General features: G+C 28.2%; 1 non-coding gene across 1 annotated transcript; it reads right to left on the minus strand.

Moving 5' to 3' along the window:
- Window positions 1-890: 890 nt before the first annotated feature.
- LOC125593781 lies at window positions 891-1,036 on the minus strand. The gene has a single exon (XR_007329672.1). It is a non-coding gene; the product is annotated as a small nucleolar RNA snoR144 (small nucleolar RNA).
- Between the last annotated feature and the right edge of the window lie 7,946 nt (window positions 1,037-8,982).

An 8,982-nucleotide genomic window follows, 5' to 3' on the forward strand; every position in this document is an offset into this window, starting at 1 on the left:
TAAATTAATAATCTTTATAAATTAATAAATTTCAGCGGTCTCAATTTGGACCAGTTCAAAATTGGACACAAATCGATTAAATAATAAAATGATATTTTAAAAAAAAATTTCTATGTAAATATATGGTCCCATTAAAATTATAAATTAATAATTTATATGTATATATATTTTATATAAATTAGAATATATTATTATATTGTTTTTATATCCATATTGAAATTATCTTTACATTTTCTTAACACTTAATATATTTTTAATAAGATTTAATAATATTATATCAAAACCACATTTAAATTCTATGCAATATATATTATATACACCATATACTATAATAAAATTAATATAAATGCCAAATTTCAAAAAAATAACAATTAATATCTATGCATTAAAATCAAATATATTTTTTTATCTTAGAATAAATATATTTTAAAATAAAAAATTTAAATAAGATATTTTTTTAAAATTAATATCTCTATAAATTAATAAAATTCTAAAGTTACAACATTATTAACCTATAGAGAGGTTATTCCCTAGTCCATTTTCAGTCGGATTCAGTTTTTTTTGAAAAATAGTCCCTTTCAAATATTTAGGTAAGATCCAACCGGATCTAGGGTATGGATATTATGGCCAGCCAAAGATGAAGAGAAGCAATCTGTATTTTTAACAAATGATAGAGTTTTGTTATGTACTACAAGTATTGGGCCCTTAATCAGTTCCTCTTGATCATGTTCTTAACTAGATGAACTTATGCCTATGAACCCAAAGTAGTGGTCTCGTCATGTGCTCAATCTCAAAATCGTAAAGTTATCAGGAAACGTTTTATCTTGTATCAGAGTAGAAAAATTTATGAATTCACAATGAATAGTAGATTGAGTAATTGGAGCAAAACAAAATGTAGCAGCAAAGAGGAAAATATTGGATAATTTGAAATTACATAACCAATCAGCGAATTCCTCTCAGGCGGCCATAACATGATTTAGGCAACTGGGAAAAAGAGAGAGATCGATATTCGATTCAATCGGCAAAAAGTTGCCTCTTGTTTTCAAAACAATACTAAAAAAAATTATTTTGTTCTGTAGCAAAAACATAAAAGCTTAAGACTTGTAGGAATTGGTCTTAAACTATAAAGCAAGCTTATGTAATAATGCATATGAAACTATATTGGCAACAGGGAAAAAGAGGTAGATCAATAGATTCAATTTCATAATCTCCTCGGCAAAAGGTTGCCCTATATTTTGAATATCAACCTAACTATATCAGAGATTCAATGTTTCACAAGAAAAAGAAAACAAATAATTTCCCATCAGAGTAACTATGACAATATAGCATCATATGAATCTGAAAAATCAGATCCATAGCTTTAGATATGTTATCCTCATCAGGAAGTATTGCAAAAAAAAAAACGAAAAAAAACATACAGAGAAAGAAAGAGCAGTTGTAATGAGATAGGAGAGACAGAGCTACACAAAAGAGTTGCTCCCTATTAAAAAGAGAGGGAGAGGTCGCGATGGCGGCGGCTTACTAGATTATGGTGAATGAACGTTAAAGCAGCGCTTGAATTATATAAAAGGGTTTTGGTAATTTTGGGAATGTATGATGTGGGCCTCGGTGTTTCAAACGCAGCCCATACCAAAGGCTTTAGAATATTACCCGAGTTCAAAGTAGTATGATGTGAAAGTAAAGTGTTTTCTTATGCAAGAGTTTCTTTTATCTTGTTGTTGTTAGAGGAATTGGTGGAAATTGAACTTTACCGTTACTATTGGGCCGTTGGCAATTTCGGGGTTACCAAAGCTCATCCAGCTAATATATATATATATATATATATATATTTTTTTGATAACCGAGTGTCCTGGCCCCACCGTGGTGGTCCAGACTAGAGACCGAACCTTTTAGCGGCGCGGACGCACACCCGAGGTTGGGTCATGGCCAGACAACGGTCTTCGGTCTTCGGTCTCGGACGCCAGAGCAAGTCCGCATGTAAATTCCCTGGTGGCCAGTGCGAATCGAATCCAGGGGTCGTACTTGCAGCCGCAAGCCGTACACCACCAGACTAACTCGTCCTGGTTGGAACTAGTAATTTTGCTCAAAAAAGTGCTTTCGGGAGAATTTGGATTCCAATAATGACACCAAGAGTTACAGAAATAAAACCAACAATATAAACCATGAATTGAAAACCTAATAAAATTCCTCTACTATTATAGAGGAGCTATTAGGGATAACTTATCCCACGTGAAAATTCGAAAGGACATTAAATAATATATAAAAAGTTAGAACCAATTCAACTATCATCAATTGATTTTAAATTAGAAGTCCATAATAAACTCGAATCTAACCTCAACATTAAAAAAATATATATCTATTCTAATAAAGACTAGTGACCTGATCAGCAACAGCCCACATGCCTTTGTGTTTGTTCCACAGAGAACATTAGCTTGGTTGGTGCTGCACCAGACCACAACCCCAGACAATACTTGAGACTTAATGTATGGAAGAATACACGCCTAAAGTCCAACCATACAGGCTGAGAAGAATCAAATGCTCGAGAGAGAGAAAGAGGTTGTGTTACACCTAATGTTTATGATAACGTTTTAGAATTATGTACATCGGATAAAAAATATTAATTTTTTTTATATTGTTTAACAAAACATCATTAATTATTTATTTAACTAATAATTAACTAATAACAAAATAAGTTGTTAAATATAAATGTCATATAAAATACAAATTTATTAAATATAACATTAAGAATTAAAATGTCGTCTAGTTTTTTTTTTGTGCACAAAATGTCGTCTAGTTTAAAATAAAAAAAATTCCTAGAACTTCAAGTTTTAGAAATCGGAGGACGTGTAAATAAATGCACACATCCAGAAGATCAGAACACACAAGTACATCGTGTGAATTCAATATTTGCTAATCACAAGATAACCAAAAGACAAATAGCTCAACGAAACGATCATAATTTTGATGACTCGTAATATCTATCATAATTAGGAATGAGACTATATTAATTCAAAATACGATATGATGGGATATTAATGAAAGATGGAATATTTTAAATAGTTTAGGGTAGCTTCGAAATGCGTACTGTCTCCTTTATGTCCATTTCACATGCAAATTGTGGTCTCCTTCTAATAACGTTACTTAGTTATTTGACGTTTAGTTTTGTATTTTTTTGGTTTTCTGTTTGGGGTTCACATGTAAACTCGTTGACATTTTTCCACTCTAATTCATTATGTAGACTTAAAATTATAAACATTTGATTTAATCGACTAATAAGATGATTTAGCAAGAAATAGACTTGAAACACACACAAGTGATACATGATGATTCATACTGGCGAGTGACGTTTTTGAGGGCTCGCTCTAAGTACCCACATCCAGATAAGCTGACGTAGCGAGTGAGCCCAAATTTATGTAATGTTATGAAATAAACAAACAACATGACTGTGAACGTCTACGACACGGTTTCGAGTTTTTTTTTTTAAAAAAGAACTATTACATTAATGTGAACGTTCCGTGACACGGTTTCGAGTTTTGTTAAAAAAAACTGTACATGTTGCGATCTGCTTGGTAGATGTTTTCTTGCAAGAGAAGAAAATAAACTAAACAAATCTTTCATATCCTTATTCCTCTCTTTAATGTTATTCAGTTTAAATATATTCCTAGAACAGCTAATGTTAGAACTGACTCTATGGCCAAACATGCTCTATCTTTAATGTACCAAGGTTAATTTCTATTAATGAAAGCTGTTTCACAAAAAAGATAAAATTTTATTAAATTAATTGATAAAAAAATAAAACGATATCCATGTACTATGAAAAAAGTTTTGAATACATTAATAAAAATGTAGAATAAGGTTAGAAATTTTAAAACAATACTAAAGATTATAAGCTTCAGTATATAGAGCATTTACCGAAAAACTGAATATTTTGCAGGGGTTATCACATAGATTTTGAAAAAAATTCAAAAATGACAATATTGTTTTAATGCATAGTTGTATCATTAACTAACATATGATAATGGTCAGAGAGGTTTGAAACCTTTGCTGTCTCCGTTTCTCTACAATAGCGATTTTATTGTGGTTTGTCTACTAACTTATGGAACATATGAAATTTTACTAAATTAATTGATAAAAAATAGAACGACGCCCATGTACCATGAAGGATAGTTTTGAATACATTAATAAAAATGTAGAACATGATTAGAAATTTTTTAAAAAACACTAAAGATTATAGGCTTCAGTAACTATTTACCAAAAAACTGAATATTTTGTAGGGGTTAACATATACATTTTGAGAATTTTTAAAAAAATATAACAATATTTTTATTGCATAATTGTATCATGAACTAGCATATGATGATGATATGAGAAGTTTGGAACCTTTTTTATCTTCGTTTTCTAGAATAGCTATTTTATTTTAGTTTATTCCTTAATTTAGGGAGCATATGAAGTTTTACTAAATTAATTGATAAAAAATAGAACGATGCACATATACCATGAAAGAGAGTTTATAATACATTAATACAAATGTAGAATGAAGTTAGAAATTTTAAAACAACACTAAAGATTATAGGCTTCAATATATTAACGATTTACTTAAAAACTGAATATTTTGTAGAACACACATAGATTTTGAAAAAAATTCAACAAATATGACAATATTGTTTTAATACATAGTTGTATGATGAACTAACATATGATGATGGTCAAAGACGTTTGAAACCTTTGTTGTCTCTATTTCTCTAGAAAATCGATTTTATTGGGGTTTGTCCACTAATTTAGGGAGCATATGAAGTTTTACTAAATTAATTGATTAAAAAAAAGAAGGATGCTCATGTACCATGAAAGATATTTTAGATTACATTAATACAAATGTAGAATGTGGTTAGAATTTTTAAAACAACATTAAAGATTATAGGCTTCAGCATATTAACCATTTACCAAAAAACTGAATATTTTGTAGGGGTTAACACATAGATTTTGAAAAAAACTCAAAAATATGACAATATTGTTTTAATGCATATTTGTATAATGAACTAACATATGATGATGGTCAAAGAGGTTTGAAACCTTTGTTGTCTCTATTTATCTAGAAAAGCGATTTTATTGGGGTTTGTCCACTAATATAAGGAGCATATGAAGATTTACCAAATTAAATGATAAAAAACAAGAACGATGCTCATGTACCATGAAAGAGAATTTAGTTTAAATTAATACAAATGTAAAATATGGTTAGAAATTTTAAAACAACACTAAAGATTATAGGCTTCAGTATATTAATCATTTACGAAAAAGCTGAATATTTTGTAGGGGATAACATATAGATTTTGAAAAAAACTCAAAAATATGACAATATTGTTTTAATGCATATTTGTATCATGAACTAACACATGATGATGGTCAAAGAGGTTTGAAACCTTTGTTGTCTCTATTTCTCTAGAAAAGCGATTTTATTGGGGTTTGTCTACTAATATAGGGAGCATATGAAGTTTTACTAAATTAATTGATAAAAAAAATAGACGATGTTCATGTACCATGAAAGACGATTTAGATTACATTAATACAAATGTAGAATGTGGTTAGAAATTTTAAAACAACACTAAAGATTATAGGCTTCAGTATATTAACCATTTACCAAAAAACTGAATATTTTGTAGGGGTTAACACATAAATTTTGAAAAAAACTCAAAACTAAGGCAATATCGTTTTAATGCATATTTGTATCATGAACTCACATATGATGATGGTCAATGAGATTTGAAACCTTTGTTGATTCTGTTTCTCTAGAAAAGCGATTTTATTGGAGTTTATATAACCTTTGTTAATGCATATTTTTTATCATGAACTAACATATGATGATGGTCAAAGAGGTTTGAAACTTTTGTTGTCTCTATTTCTCTAGAAAAGCGATTTTAGTGGGGTTTGTCCACTAATATAGGGAGCATATGAAGTTTTACTAAATTAATTGATAAAAAAAAGAAGGATGCTCATGTACCATGAAAGATATTTTAGATTACATTAATATAAATGTAGAATGTGGTTAGAATTTTTAAAACAACATTAAAGATTATAGGCTTCAGCATATTAACCATTTACCAAAAAGCTGAATATTTTGTAGGGGTTAACACATAGCTTTTGAAAAAAACTCAAAAATATGACAATATTGTTTTAATGCATATTTGTATCATGAACTAACATATGATGATGGTCAAAGAGGTTTGAAACCTTTGTTTTCTCTATTTCTCTAGAAAAACGATTTTATTGGGGTTTGTCCACTAATATAGGGAGCATATGAAGTTTTACTAAATTAATTGATAAAAAAAGAACGATACTCATGTACGATGAAAGAGAATTTAGATTAAATTAATACAAATGTAGAATGTGGTTAAAATTTTTAAAACAACACTAAAGATTATAAGCTTCAGTATATTAACCATTTACCAAAAACTGAATATTTTGTAGGGGTTAACACATAGATTTTGAAAAAAACTCAAAAATAGGGCAATATTGTTTTAATGCATATTTTTATCATCAACTAACATACGATGATGATCAAAGAGGTTTGAAACCTTTGTTGTCTCTATATCTCTAAAAAAGAGATTTTATTGGGGTTTGTCCACTAATATAGGGAGCATTTGAAGTTTTACTAAATTAATTGATAAAAAAAAGAACGATGCTCATGTACTATGAAAGAGAATTTAGATTACATTAATACAAATGTAGAATGTGGTTAGAAATTTTAAAACAATACTAAAGATTATAGGCTTCAGTATATTAACCATTTACCAAAAAACTGAATATTTTGTAGGGGTTAACATATAGATTTTGAAAAAAAAACTCAAAATATGGCAATATTGTTTTAATGCATATTTGTATCATGAACTAATATATGATGATGGTAAAAGAGGTTTGAAACCTTTGTTAATTCTGTTTCTCTAGAAAAGCGATTTTATTGGAGTTTGTCCACAGATTTAGAAGCATATGAAATTTTACTAAATTAATAGATAAAAAGTAGAACGATGATCATGTACCGTGAAAGAGAGTTTAGAATACATTAATACAAATGTAGAATGTGGTTAAAAATTTTAAAACAACACTAAAGATTATAGGCTTCAATATATTAACTATTTACCAAAAAAATGAATATTTTGTAGGGGTTAACACATAGATTTTGAGAAAAAATCAAAAAATATGAAAATATTGTTTTAATGTATATTTTTATCATGAACTAACATATGATGATGGTCAGAGAGGGTTTGAACCTTTGTCATCTCCGTCTCTCTAGAATAGCGATTTTACTTTGGTTTGTCCATTAATTTAGGGAGCATATGAAGTTTTACGAAGTTAATTGATAAAAAAATAGAACGATGCCCATATGCCATGAATGATTGTTTAGAATACATTAATACAAATGTATAATGTTTTTATAAATTTTAAAACAACAGAAAAGATTATAGGCTTCATTATAATAATAATTTACTGAAAAACTGAATATTTTATAGGGGTTAACACATAGATTTGAGAAAAACTTAAAAATATAAAAATATTTTTTTAATGCATAATTGTATTATGAACTAGCATATGATGATGCTATGAGAGGTTTGAAACCTTTTTTTTATCTCTGTTTCTCTAGAATAGCGATTTTAATGTAGTTTGTCCCCTGATTTAGGGAGCATATGAAGTTTTACTAAATTAATTGATAAAAAAATAGAACGATACCCATATGCCATGAAAGATAGTTTAGAATACAATAGTACAAATGTAGAATGTGGTTATAAATTTTAAAACAACACTAAAGATTATAAGCTTCAATATATTAACTATTTACCAAAAGAATGAATATTTTGTAGGGGTTAACACATAGATTTTGAAGAAAATTTAAAAATATGACAATATTGTTTTAATGTATATTTTTATCATGAACTAACATATGATGATGGCAAAGAGGATTTGAACCTTTGTCATCTCCGTCTCTCTAGAATAGCGATTTTACTGTGATTTGTCCACTAATTTAGGGAGCATATGAAGTTTTACGAAGTTAATTGATAAAACAAATAGAACGATGCCCATGTGCCATGAATGATAGTTTAGAATACATTAATTCAAATGTAGAATGTTTTTAGATTTTTAAAACAACACTAAAGATTATAGGCTTCATTATATTAACAATTTACTGAAAAAACTGAATATTTTATAGGGGTTAACACATAGATTTTGAGAAAAATTTAAAAATATAACAATATTTTTTTAATGCATAATTGTATCATGAACTAGCATATGATGATGGTATGAGAGGTTTGAAACACTTTTTTATCTACGTCTCTCTAGAATAGCGATTTTATTGTAGTTTGTCCCCTAATTTAGGGAGCATATGAAGTCTTACTAAATTAATTGATAAAATAGAACGATACCCATGTACCTTGAAAGATAGTTTAGAATACAATAGTAAAAATGTAGAATGTCGTTAGAAATTTTAAAACAACACTAAAGATTATGGGCTTCAGTATATTAACAATTTACAGAAAAACTGAATAGTTTGTAGGGGTTAACACATAGAGTTTGAAAAAAATTTAAAAATGTAAAAATATTTTTTTAATGCATAATTAAATCATGAACTAGCATATGATGATGGTATGAGAGGTTTGGAACCTTTTTTTATACTCGTTTCTCTAGAATAACGATTTTATTGTAATTTATCCTTTAATTTATGGAGCATATTAAGTTTTACTAAATTAAATGATAAAAAATAGAACGATGCCCATGTACCATAAAACAGAGTTTAGGATACAATAATACAAATGTGGAATGTAGTTAGAAATTTTAAAACAATACTAAAGATTATGGGCTTCAATATATTAACAATTTACACAAAATATGAATATTTTTTAGGGGTTAACACATATATTTTGAGAAAATTCCAAAAATATGACAATATTGTTTTAATGCATAGTTGTATGATGAACTAACATTTGATGATGGTCA

The sequence above is a fragment of the Brassica napus genome, chromosome C9, assembly GCF_020379485.1.
Source record: "Brassica napus cultivar Da-Ae chromosome C9, Da-Ae, whole genome shotgun sequence".
In the NCBI taxonomy this organism is placed as follows: Eukaryota; Viridiplantae; Streptophyta; class Magnoliopsida; order Brassicales; family Brassicaceae; genus Brassica; species Brassica napus.